Here is a 13,955-nt window from a genome sequence, read left to right as displayed (position 1 = left end):
GATGCTTTTGCGGGCTTCTACAGGCCTTGTGTGTGCCTCCAGGATGTGGGCTGGGATGTCTGGTCCCAATAAACATCCTGGGTGCCAGAGAGTATAGGGTGGTGTGAATGCCTGGTACCACCTTGGTCCGTGATAGGTCCACGTATGGTGTGAGTGTTGATGAGCGGATCTCCCATTGGGTCCCCTCCGTTTTGGCGCGAAGGGAACCGTGGATAAGAGGGGGCTGGAAACGCCACTACCATGTCGATCTCCTGAGTTCTCACGAACGAAGGAATACAGGAGCCAAGTATCCTGCAACCACGAGGCTGAACCGAGGAATCGCTGGTGACCCGCTGAAGGACTGCTCCTCTGCACTGCTGTCGCTTTGTGAAACCCTTTTTACCTCCGATTGAACCAGAAGGCCTGTACTGGTTCTTCGACCCTTGGAATAGCGGGAACAGCTATTCTCGGCATCTTCACCATCTCCTGCACGTAAGCCTTCGGAAGTATCTCTGGGCCATCCAGCAGGCTGACCAGCCTACACAGGAGTCTTGCTCTGTAACTGCCGCCGGGTTGTGTTGTATTTCGAGTCCTTGTCACTCTCACACGATTCGTACACTTGGCGTTCCCAGGTCTGAAGTGAGTAGTGTACATTTGGCTGAGATACACACGGCCGCTCCGTTACCTTGCTGTGGTAACAAACTGTGCGGGTTCACTTCGTTTGGGACATCTTTAACTCAACTCTGCTGCTGCAGAATCTACACGACGACGAGACGTCCCCTGCTCTCCTGAACCTGCCAGCACTGAAACTGACGCGGAGAAGCCTGGGTCTGCTTGCATCGGGGACCGGTGAGTAGCATAGCTAAAAATTGGTCACCCTCCTGCAGGAGCCCATAGCTTTTCCCCGCTGTGTCAAAACAGCACGCCTTTCCCTACTCGCGCTCTGCTTCTGCCTACAGTGGAGGCTGCGCTTGAGTCGCGGAACTCTGTTCTTCTTCATTTGTGCACTAAACTGAACTGCCTGATTCCCTCGAAGAGACTCCCCTTTTTGCCCGTTGGCACCAGCGTGGGCAGGTACTTTTGAGCACAAGGCTCCACTCTTCGTAGGGCTCGGACTTCCTTTTAGTTAGGTGCCTCTGAAGGCGGATTGGGTCTAAGCATTATTTCGCACTGCCTGTTTTCCTTCCCTTTTAGGTGGACTACACATTTCGTGCATCTAACGCTTGAGACTTGTTTGTATTTGTATATATATTGTATTGGTATGGTATGTGTTGGTTTACTAGAGTTGTATTGTGATTTCTCGCTACGGTCATTATTGCAAAGGCCTTGGAATAAATGTGTATATATTTTTTATATAACACCTGTTTGGAGTAGTTTGTAAGTGTCCTTGCTTTGTGTGCTCATTGCGGGCTTTCAGTCACCCTCACCCCTCTTGAGACCTAGTCTTGACCGCCGCGATCGCTACCCTGATTGGTCTGGCAGAGGTTACCCTGTTCCAAGTAATTAGGTTGGCCTTCTGAACTTCTGCGCCGCCAGGACAGAGTTCAGAAATCCGTCTTAACAAATTGGTGTACAGCAGTGGGATACGACTGAAGGTATCCAGTGTTTCGCACGAACTAAGGCATTTCAAGTTATTCCTACCAGGACATGTAGTGAATTGTTATAGTTTAACTTTAAAAAGGCCATAGTCCTATCTAACAGTATGGAAACAAATACCTTGTTAACTTTAAATGCTCCTAAATCAGAAACATTGAAAAAGATGTGTGCGGAGAGAGGTGTTTCCTCTCAAGGCACGAAATTGGATATGATCCAAAGAATCGTGGCGTGGCAAGAAGCGCAGATTGACGCTATAACTTCTGAGGACAGTGCGGAAGGAGGTGGGGCTGCTCTCACTGGTAGAACTGACGGTTCTGCCGCTGCACTGATCCACCGCGACCACGAGGACAGGGAGGATGAGATGTCTAATGTTTCCTCTGCCAGTGCTGATGGGGAGGCTATGCTTGAATTCAACAAGCAAGAGCTGCGGTTTAGGCAGAAGGAGCTTGAATTCAGCATAGCCAAACTAAAATCGAACATGCAGAAAAACAGAACGACAGGGATCACCAGTTGGAACTGGCCAAGCTTCAGGTTGCAAATGGGTCCAAGGGTCAAGGACATGGGTCTGGGGCCTCCTCTCATCCACGGTTTCCGAAAGATCTGCTCAGTGTGTATGAGGAAAGGAATGACATTATGGACTGGCTGAATACGTTTGAGTATGCACGTGAAGTTCAACAAGTTGACAATGCTGATAAGATTGCCTGGTTACTCAGCAGACTGTCCCATTCTGGCTGTAGTGCCATTATGGAAATGTCGAAGGCTGGGCGAGCTGATTTCGCAATGTTAAAGCAAACTCTCATTTTAAAGTTTAGAAAGACTCCGGGCCGAAATTTAAAACGATTCCGAGAGTACAAGAAAAAAGAAGGTGGTACTTGGGTATCTTATGTAACCGAATCCTTAAAAAACCTGACTGGCTGGGTCGAAGGTTATAAGGTTTCTACCTTTGAAGGCATGATAAATCTTGTCATGCTGGAACACATTTTTGCATCTTCTTCCCCGGAGCTTAAGCAGCATTTGGCCGATTCGAAGGAGATAGATCCTAAGAAGCTGGCCATTGCAGCAGACTTATGGGTGTCACATCGAGTGTCCCATAAGGACAAAACTCATCCTGGTAAGCAGGAGGAAGGGAAAAAGTCCAAAGATAAGGAGGGTGGAGAATCTGATAAATCTTTTTCTCAAAAGGGCCACAAATAGAAAAATAAGGGTAAGACACAAGAGAACTCACAGGGTAGTGGAGGTCAGCCTCCGAAACAGAACTCTGGTTACAATAAGCCTCCCTATCTAAACAGACCCAATGGATCTTGTTTTGCTTGTGGAGCAACTGACCACGTGAAGGTGGATCCCCGGTGTAAGGTTAAACCTTTGGGGGTCCACTCCGCTAATCTGGCCTTCTCCTCCTACGAGGAAGAAGAGATTACAGGAGCATCCTTCTCCTCAGACTCATTTCCCAGCGGGATAGAAGCTGAGGTAGTTTTAGTTTCCCTGGGTTCCTGGGAGCCTAAAGTCGCAGAGGCTTATGCTAGGATTCCAGATAATGCCAAGCACTACTTTAAAGACAGTGTGCTGATCAATGGAGTAGATACTACAGCTCTTAGGGATAGTGGGTGCAGTCGAACTGTAGTGGATTCTACCTTGGTAGACTCAGAGCAAGTTGCCAGAGCTACTCTGATGCCCACTAAGTTGGCTGACGGCCCACTCCGTATGTTTCCAGTAATACCTGTAAATCTTACTTTAAATGGTACAGCAGTCAGGATTCCAGTGAGCATTCAGAGAAACTTCCCAGGAAAGGTCTTGTTAGGCAATGACCTCAGAGCTTTAGGGCTCGTAGGAGACACTGCCGAAAGACCCTACACACGGTCTCAAGCACGGGCAGCATTGGCCAAGACCAACACGCCGCCCGAGCCGAAGGGGAAACCCAAGGCGAAAGGAGTAAAAAAGTAAAGTCGAGGGAAAGAGAATTTTCCCCGAGCTCGCCTACCACTGCGGTGGAGGAAGTTGGTCAATCGCCCGGGCCTGACGAGGAGGTGGCGATGCCTGAAGTATTTGACCCCAACGACCATCCTGAACTAAAAGACTTGTTAGTAGAAGGTGGTCCTGATAGGGACGAATTCAGTAAAGGCCAACGTGAGTGCCCATCTCTGGAAGGCCTAAGGAGACAGGCCTGCTCCCAGCTTGAGGGTGAACCTCCTGGGACGCATAGGATTTATTGGGAAGGTGGACTCCTGTATAGTGAGCCCACAGAGTCTACAGAAGGAGACCATAGGAGGTTGGTGGTTCCCCTTGCTGTTAGACCCTTCCTCCTGCAGTTGGCGCATGAAGTGCCCCTTGCTGGTCACCTTGGTATTAAGAGGACCAAGCAAAGGTTATCCATGCACTTCTACTGGCCCAAGATGGGGGTGTAAGTAGAAAGTCACTGCAGGAGTTGTGCCTCCTGCCAGTTATCTGGTAAGGTTGGCTCGACAATCCAAGCTCCATTGGTACCACTCACAGTTGTGGGAATACCATTCGAAAGGGTAGGGATCGACATCGTTGGTCCCCTTGACCCGCAAACATCCTCAGGCAATAGGTTTATCCTGGTGCTGGTCGACCATGCAACCAGATATCCCGAGGCCATCCCATTGAAAACTGTAACTGCCAAGTCAGTTGCAAAAGCGTTACTTGGCATATTTACTAGGGTTGGCTTCCCTAAAGAAGTTGTGTCGGATCGTGGCAGCAACTTTATGTCGAAGTATATGTAGGCTATGTGGAAAGAATGTGGGGTCACCTACAAGTTCTCTTCGCATACCACCCCCAGACCAATGGTCTGGTGGAACGTTTCAACAGAACGTTAAAGAGCATGATTGGGGCTCTGGAAGAACCTCAGAGAAGAAAATGGGATCTTCTTTTACCATGCTTACTGTTTGCCTACCGAGAGGTACCACAGGAGGGTGTTGGCTTCAGCCCCTTCGAACTTCTGTTCGGTCATCCTGTACGGGGACCCTTAGCCATAGTCAAAGAGGGATGGGAGATGCCCACTCCCCCTGTTACTACCAACGTAGTAGATTATGTGCTGGGGCTCAGAAAACGGATGGTACTTCTGATGGGCTTGGCTAGTGATAAATTGAAGGCAGGACAAGCGCTGGTGAAACATTGGTACGACCAGAAAGCTTCCCTCATCAACTTTACACCTGGTCAGCAAGTCCTGATCATGAATCCCATAAGGCCTCGAGCTTTACAGGACAAATGGTCAGGCCCTTACACAGTGGTGGAGCCCCTGGGTGAGGTTAACTATTTAGTCGACCTTGGAATGCCTGGACAGGCTCCAAAAATGTTTCCCGTAAATAGGCTGAAGGCTTTCGTCCCAAGAGTCGAAATCGCAGCACTGCTACTGGCTTCAGATGTTGAGGAAGAGGAGTCTGAACCTCTCCCCGACCTGTTCCAAAGCGGTCCTTCAGATAGCTCCTTTGAGGGTGTCCGAGTGGCCCCTCACCTGACTTCTGATCAGCAGGCTGAGGTGAAAAGTTTGCTTAGGCAGTTTTCCCCCCTGTTTTCACAGTTGCCTGGTTTGACACCTTGGTGCAAACATACCACAGACACAGGAGACAGTGTACCTACCAAAAGTAGGGGATACAGGATGTCAGACAAAGTACGGTCTTATATTAAGACTGAGGTCAACAAGATGTTAGACCTTGGGGTGATTGAACCCTCTAGTAGTCCTTGGTCCAGCCCTGTGGTTTTGGTTCCAAAGGCAGGCATTTCTGAATTGAGGTTCTGCGTGGATTACAGGGCTCTGAATGCTGTCACCAAGACAGATGCACACCCCTTGCCTCGAACAGATGAGCTGGTATATACTTTGGGTGCCTCCAAGTACCTCAGCACATTTGACCTCACTGCTGGCTATTGGCAAATAGCTTTAGCAGAACATGCCAAGGAGAAGACAGCGTTTTCTACTCCAGACGGCCTTTACCAATTCAGGGTAATGCCGTTCGGGTTGAAGAATGCACCTGCCACTTTCCAGAGGCTTGTGAATCATGTATTGAATTGGTTGGACGAATTCTGTCTTGCATATCTGGACGATATAGCAGTTTTCAGTGCCACCTGGGAAGACCATGTGAAACACCTCGGGATTGTGCTCCAGGCTCTTCAGAAAGCACACTTGATCATAAAGGCTAGTAAATGCCAGATTGGACAAGGCTCAGTGGTTTACCTTGGACATGAAGTAGGTGGAGGGAGGATACAGCCTCTTCCCAGTAAAGTACAAGCAGTACAAGACTGGCCTACCCCCACTACACAAACCCAAGTGAGAGCCTTCTTAGGACTCACGGGGTATTACCGTAACTTCGTGGCAGACTATGGCACCATAGCTGCCCCTCTGACTGCCCACAGCACTCCAAAGAAACCCAAGAAGGTAGCTTGGACCGACGAGTGTGAGAAGGCCTTCAATGGCTTAAAAGACTCTTTGTGCCAGGCCCCTGTCCTCAGGGCCCCTGATTATCAAAGACCTTTTATCATGCAGACGGACGCCTCTGACACTGGGATAGGAGCTGTACTATCGCAAGTAGATGAGAAGGGTAAGGAACACCCTATTGGTTTTATTAGTTGCCAGCTTAAGGACAGAGAGCTCAGATGGTCCACGGTAGAGAAAGAATGTTTCTCTGTTGTGTGGGCCCTACTGAAGCTGAGACCCTACCTCTATGGGACCCACTTCACTGTGCAAACTGACCATAAGCCCTTAAAGTGGCTAATGAACATGAAGGGGGAGAATCCAAAGTTGCTTAGGTGGTCCATAAGTCTACAAGACTTCGACTTCACTATTGAGCATAGGCCAGGTGTCCAACATAGCAATGCTGATGGGTTGTCCAGAATGTTTAACCAACCTGAACAAGAGACTCATCCAGGGGTGGATTAGTTCCCCCTGTCCATAGTCTGGGAAGGGCGAGTGTTAGGAAAGATTTCGTAATTGTGGGTAATTTTCCTTCCATGTGGCAACCCCTAAACTTTTTGCTGTTGTTTTTCACCATGATCTAGACTTTGCCAGAGAAGTGCAGCCTTCCGCCGCACTCCTCTGGGCTTTCGCTCCATTCTTACGGGGAAACTGACATGCCTTAAGATAGTCAGTACCGGGAAACGCTGTTTTCCGTAGTTTCTTTTATCATGTTGCGGCTTTCGTGCAACATGACACAAGAGGGCACTGTAAGCTAAGTTACTGCTCTCTTGGGTCTCTAGCCTTCTACAGGCCCTAGATACTCTTTTTGGATTGTAACTGATCGGTGCAAGTGAATCACGGACGGGAATGGTGGCAGCGATCGTTTTGTTGTGTTTTGAGCTCCTTTTGGCGTTTTAAGCGCGTTTCTCGCGCTTAGCCCAAAATGGTGGCCTGGCTCCCAAAATGGCCAGACCACGAGGCTCCTTTGTCCTGTCTGCTGACCGTCTTGCTCCCTTCACCTTCCCCAGGTCGAGCCGACCCGGGGCCTTCCTTATTTGGGCATGTACTTTCCCGCGAAACACAGAGGCTTTCGCGGGCTTCTACAGGCCTTGTGTGTGCCTCCAGGATGTGGGCTGGGATGTCTGGTCCCAATACACATCCTGGGTGCCAGAGAGTCTAGGGTGGTGTGAATGCCTGGTACCACCTTGGTCCGTGATAGGTCCACGTATGGTGTGAGTGTTGATGAGCGGATCTCCCATTGGGTCCCCTCCGTTTTGGCGCGAAGGGAACCGTGGATAAGAGGGGGCTGGAAACGCCACTACCATGTCGATCTCCTGAGTTCTCACGAACGAAGGAATACAGGAGCCAAGTATCCTGCAACCACGAGGCTGAACCGAGGAATCGCTGGTGACCCGCTGAAGGACTGCTCCTCTGCACTGCTGTCGCTTTGTGAAACCCTTTTTACCTCTGATCGAAACAGAAAGCCTGTACTGGTACTTCGACCCTTGGAATAGCGGGAACAGCTATTCTCGGCATCTTCACCATCTCCTGCACGTAAGCCTTCGGAAGTGTCTCTGGGCCATCCAGCAGACTGACCAGCCTACACAGGAGTCTTGCTCTGTAACCGCCGCCGGGTTGTGTAGTATTACGAGTCCTTGTCACTCTCACACGATTCGTACACTTGGCGTTCCCAGGTCTGAAGTGAGTAGTGTACATTTGGCTGAGATACACACGGCCGCTCCGTTACCTTGCTGTGGTAACAAACTGTGCGGGTTCACTTCGTTTGGGACATCTTTAACTCAACTCTGCTGCTGCAGAATCTACACGACGACGAGACGTCCCCTGCTCTCCTGAACCTGCCAGCACTGAAACTGACGCGGAGAAGCCTGGGTCTGCTTGCATCGGGGACCGGTGAGTAGCATAGCTAAGAATTGGTCGCCCTCCTGCAGGAGCCCATAGCTTTTCCCCGCTGTGTCAAAACAGCACGCCTTTCCCTACTCGCGCTCTGCTTCTGCCTACAGTGGAGGCTGCGCTTGAGTCGCGGAACTCTGTTCTTCTTCATTTGTGCACTAAACTGAACTGCCTGATTCCCTCGAAGAGACTCCCCTTTTTGCCCGTTGGCACCAGCGTGTGCAGGTACTTTTGAGCACAAGGCTCCACTCTTCGTAGGGCTCGGACTTCCTTTTAGTTAGGTGCCTCTGAAGGCGGACTTGGTCTAAACATTATTTCGCACTGCCTGTTTTCCTTCCCTTTTAGGTGGACTACACATTTCGTGCATCTACCGCTTGAGACTTGTTTGTATTTGTATATATATTGTATTGGTATGGTATGTGATGGTTTACTAGAGTTGTATTGTGATTTCTTGCTACGGTCATTGTTTTAAAGGCCTTGGAATAAATGTGTATATATTTTTAATATAACACCTGGTTGGAGTAGTTTGTAAGTGTCCTTGCTTTGTGTGCTCATTGCGGGCTTTCAGTCACCCTCACCCCTCTTGAGACCTAGTCTTGACCGCCACGATCGCTACCCTGATTGGTCTGGCTTGTCCAGAGGTTACCCTGTTCCAAGTAATTAGGTTGGCCTTCTGAACTTCTGCGCCGCCAGGACAGAGTTCAGAAATCCGTCTTAACACAACCCACATGTCACCTTGTACTACTGCCCACCAACGCATGTACCCCTTCACACCCAGCCACCAGGGGCACCTTCCACCAGGCCCCCACTCATGTCTACCACCACCACCACCCCCCAGCATCCAGGGGCACCCTCCACCATACCCCCACTCATGTCTACCATCACCCCCACCCCCCAGCAGTGCAGGGGCAGCCTCCACCAGGCCCCCACTCATGTCTCCCACCACCCCCACCCCCCAGCATCCAGGGGCAGCACCCTCCACCAGGCACCCACTCATGTCTCCCATCACCCCCACCCCCCAGTAGTGCAGGGGCACCCTCCACCAGGCCCCTACTCATGTCTACCACCACCCCCAACCCCCAGCATCCAGGGGCACCGTCCACCAGGCCCCCATTCATGTCTATCAATCACCCCCACCCCCAGCAGTGCAGGGGCAGCCTCCACCAGGCCCCCACTCATGTCTCCCATCACCCCCACCCCCCAGCAGTGCAGGGGCAGCCTCCACCAGGCCCCCACTCATGTCTCCCACCACCCCCAACCCCCAGCATCCAGGGGCAGCCTCCACCAGGCCCCCACTCATGTCTCCCACCACCCCCACCCCCCAGCAGTGCAGGGGCAGGGCAGCCTCCACCAGGCCCCACTCATGTCCCCCTCAACCCCCACCCCCCAGCATCCAGGGGCACCCTCCAACAGGCCCCCACACATGTCCCCCTGCACCCCCACCCCACAGCATCCAGGGGCAGCCTCCACCAGGCCCCCACTCATGTCTCCCACCACCCCCAGCATCCAGGGGCAGCCTCCACCCGGTACCCGCTCATGTCTCCCACCACCCCCACCCCCCAGCAGTGCAGGGGCAGCCTCCACCAGGCCCCCACTCATGTCTCCCTGCACCCCCACCCCCCAGCATCCAGGGGCACCCTCCACCAGGCCCCCACACATGTCTCCCATCACCCCGACCCCCCAGCATCCAGAGGCACCCTCCACCAGGCCCCCACTCATGTCCAACTCATGTCTCCCTGCACCTCCACCCCCCAGCAGTGCAGGGCAGCCTCCACCAGGCTCCCACTCATGTCCCCCTGCACCCCCACCCCCCAGCATCCAGGGGCACCCTCCACCAGGCCCCCACACATGTCCCCCTGCACCCCCACCCCACAGCATCCAGGGGCAGCCTCCACCAGGCCCCCACTCATGTCTCCCACCACCCTCACCCCCAGCATCCAGGGGCACCCTCCACCAGGCCCCCACTCATGTCCATCTCATGTCTCCCTGCACCCCCACCCCCCAGCAGTGCAGGGGCACCCTCCACCAGGCCCCCACTCATGTCTACCATCACCCCCACCCCCCAGTAGTGCAGGGGCAGCCTCCCCAAGGCCCCCACTCATGTCTCCCACCACCCCCACCCCCCAGCATGCAGGGGCACCCTCCACCAGGCACCCACTCATGTCTCCCATCACCCCCACCCCCCAGCAGTGCAGGGGCAGCCTCCACCAGGCCTCCACTCATGTCTACCACCAACCCCACCCCCCAGCATCCAGGGGCACCCTCCACCAGGCACCCACCAATGTCTCCCATCACCCCCACCCCCCAGTAGTGCAGGGGCACCCTTCACCAGGCCCCCACTCATGTCTACCACCACCCCCACCCCCCAGCAGTGCAGGGGCAGCCTCCACCAGGCCCCCACTCATGTCTCTCTTCACCCCCACCCCCCAGCAGTGCAGGGGCAGCCTCCACCAGGCCCCGAGTCATGTCTCCCACCACCCCCACCCCCCAGCATCCAGGGGCAGCCTCCACCAGGCCCCCAGTCATGTCTCCCACCTCCCCCACCCCCCAGCAGTGCAGGGGCAGCCTCCAGCAGGCCCCCACTCATGTCCCCCTGCACCCCTACCCCCCAGCATCCAGGGGCACCCTCCACCAGGCCCCCACACATGTCCCCCTGCACCCCCACCCCAAAGCATCCAGGGGCAGCCTCCACCAGGCCCCCACTCATGTCTCCCACCACCCCCACCACCAAGCATCCAGGGGCAGCCTCCACCAGGCCCCCATTCATGTCTCCCACCACCCCCACCCCCCAGCAGTGCAGGAGCAGCCTCCAACAGGCCCCCACTCATGTCCCCCTACACCCCCACCCCCCAGCATCCAGGGGCACCCTCCACCAGGCCCCCACACATGTCCCCCTGCACCCTCCACCCCACAGCATCCAGGGGCAGCCTCCACCAGGCCCCCACTCATGCCCAACTCATGTCTCCCTGTACCCCTATCCCCCAGCAGTGCAGGGGCACCCTCCACCAGGCCCCCACTCATGTCTACCATCACCCCCACCCCCCAGCAGTGCAGGGGCAACCTCCACCAGACCCCCAGTCATGTCTCCCACCACCCCCACCCCCCAGCATCCAGGGGCATCCTCCACCAGGCACCCACTTGTGTCTCCCATCACCCCCAGCATCCAGGGGCACCCTCCACCAGGCACCCACCCATGTCTCTCATCACCCAAACCCCCCAGTAGTGCAGGGGCACCCTCCACCAGGCCCCCACTCATGTCTACCACCTCCCCCACCCCCAAGCAGTGCAGGGGCAGCCTCCACCAGGCCCCCACTCATGTCTCCCATCACCCCCACCCCCCCAGCAGTGCAGGGGCAGCCTCCACCAGGCCCCCACTCATGTCTCCCACCACCCCCACCCCCCAGCATCCAGGGGCAGCCTCCACCAGGCCCCCACTCATGTCCCCCACCTCCCCCACCCCCCAGCAGTGCAGGGGCAGCCTCCACCGGCCCCCACTCATGTCCCCCTGCACCCCCACCCCCAGCATCCAGGGGCACCCTCCACCAGGCCCCCACACATGTCCCCCTGCTCCCCCACCCCACAGCATCCAGGGGAAGCCTCCACCAGGCCCCCACTCATGTCTCCCACCACACCCACCACCAAGCATCCAGGAGCAGCCTCCACCAGGCCCTCATTCATGTCTCCCACCACCCCCACCCCCCAGCAGTGCAGGGGCAGCCTCCAACAGGCCCCCACTCATGTCCCCCTGCACCCCCACCCCCCAGCATCCAGGGGCACCCTCCACCAGGCCCCCACACATGTCCCCCTGCACCCTCCACCCCACAGCATCCAGGGGCAGCCTCCACCAGGCCCCCACTCATGTCCAACTCATGTCTCCCTGTACCCCCACACCCCAGCACTGCAGGGGCACCCTCCACCAGGCCCCCACTCATGTCTACCATCACCCCACCCCCCAGCAGTGCAGGGGCAGCCTCCACCAGACCCCCACTCATGTCTCCCACCACCCCCACCCCCCAGCATCCATGGGCACCCTCCACCAGGCACCCACTCGTGTCTCCCATCACTCCCAGCATCCAGGGGCACCCTCCACCAGGCACCCAATCATGTCTCCCATCACCCCCACCCCTCAGCAGTGCAGGGGCACCCTCAACCAGGCCCCCACTCATTTCTGCCACCACCCCCACCCCCCAGCATCCAGGGGCACCCTCCTCCAGGCCCCCACTCATGTCTCCCATCACCCCCGGCCCCCAGCAGTGCAGGGGCAGCCTCCACCAGGCCCCCATTCATGTCTCCCACCCCACCCCCACCCCCCAGCATCCAGGGGCAGCATCCACCAGGCCCCCACTCATGTCTCCCACCACCCCCACCCCCCAGCAGTGCAGGGGCAGGCTCCACCAGGCCCCCACTCATGTCCCCCTGCACCCCCACCCCCCAGCATCCAGGGGCACCCTCCACCAGGCCCCCACACATGTCCCCCTGCACCCCCATCCCACACCATCCAGGGGCAGCCTCCACCAGGCCCCCACTCATGTCTCCCACCACCCCCACCCCCCAGCATCCAGGGGCACCCTCCACCAGGCCCCCATCCATGTCTCCCATCACCCCCACCCCCCAGCAGTGCAGGGGCAGCCTCCACCAGGCCCCCACTCATGTTTCCCATCACCCCCACCCCCCAGCAGTGCAGAGTGTTAGGGAGAATTCTCTGTTTAGGCTGAATTTCCTAACCTAGTGAGTCCCCCAGCAGCTTTGCTAGATTTCTGCAGTTTGTTTTTTTCCATCCTGCCAAGAGTGAGACTCTTTTTCTCCCACTCTTGGACATGAATGTGTGTAATTCCTTGAAATGTCCATGTGTTCTATGGGCTATGGGTTCTTTTACTCCATAGGGTCTCATATGTTTTTTATGTGTGTTACACCGCACCCTACGTGCCGTAACACTGGGGCGTCCTAGCGGGCCTCCACCATAGACTCCATACCCGGGGACTGACTACTGTCTCCCCGGGTATGTAAAGTGACCATTGGCTTTACTAGACCTAAATTTACTAACAGAACTAGTACACACCATCTTATTGTGGACGTACTAGTAGGGGTAATTCGATTACTCCTAGGTCTGTTATTCGAGGGGGCACTGTCCCGTCCCCCCTCGTCGAGTTTTGGCTGGTGGCAGTGGAAACTACTTGTTATGTTCGACCCCGAACATAACCCTATGGGATTCTTCCCATTGTTGGAGATTGATACTTTTTCCCGTTAGTCTCTAACATACCACCGGTCTACTTATCTTAAATAGGTTTATCGGATGGTATTTTCTGCCAGAACTCGGTTTTTAAAATGGCGTCTGTGTTCGTCTCTGTGACTCCTAAACCAAAGGTTGAGCCCTTTGTTCCACTTTTGGCGGGCTCTGTACAGATACCCTCCAAAGTGGTGCCATTCTGTCTGGGTTACCACAGGGGTGTAGGAGGGGGTTTAGGCACCCTGGACCGAGTTGCCTTGCCAACTCCGGTCGCACTCTGGTGTGATTGGCCCAACTGGTGAGCCTCCCCGCTCACCACTTAGCGTGTGTTGATTGACAGCTAGGCTGAATGAATGGGGGTTTTCTGCATAAAAGCAAGGCTTTTGGGACTGGATCTTCAGAAGTCGCCACAGGACCTAAGAATCCAATGAGGGTAACGCTGAGCCGACCTGCACGACGACACCTCCGGTGGAGCCCTGCGGAACCGACTCACCACTTCCCGACGACAGAGGAGATCTCCCTGCCGGAGTGTCTCTTCCCCTGACTGGTGGGAACAACCAGTCCCCTTTGCTTTTTCTTCGCTCCAGGAAGCAGTGGTCGAATTGCCTGTGCAGAGCACCTCGGCAACCGGATAGCCACTACCCCTGTACCGCGACCAAAAGGTGGTGCCTTGTGACAGAGCACTCCGCGGCTGGTCTCTTCCCTGGTGGTGCACCGGACTTCACTTTTCTTTGATGACGAGATCATCTCTACTCTTGGCAAAGACCCGACGTGCATCCACCACCAGGAACAACTGCCCCCGCCGGAGCTGTCTCTCCACAAACAAGGTACCGTGTC

Source organism: Ambystoma mexicanum, chromosome 6q, assembly GCF_040938575.1.
Source record: "Ambystoma mexicanum isolate Mex_15411 chromosome 6q, UKY_AmexF1_1, whole genome shotgun sequence".
In the NCBI taxonomy this organism is placed as follows: Eukaryota; Metazoa; Chordata; class Amphibia; order Caudata; family Ambystomatidae; genus Ambystoma; species Ambystoma mexicanum.
The sequence above is the reverse complement of the archived record's forward strand: the minus strand, read 5'-3'. Positions refer to the sequence as shown.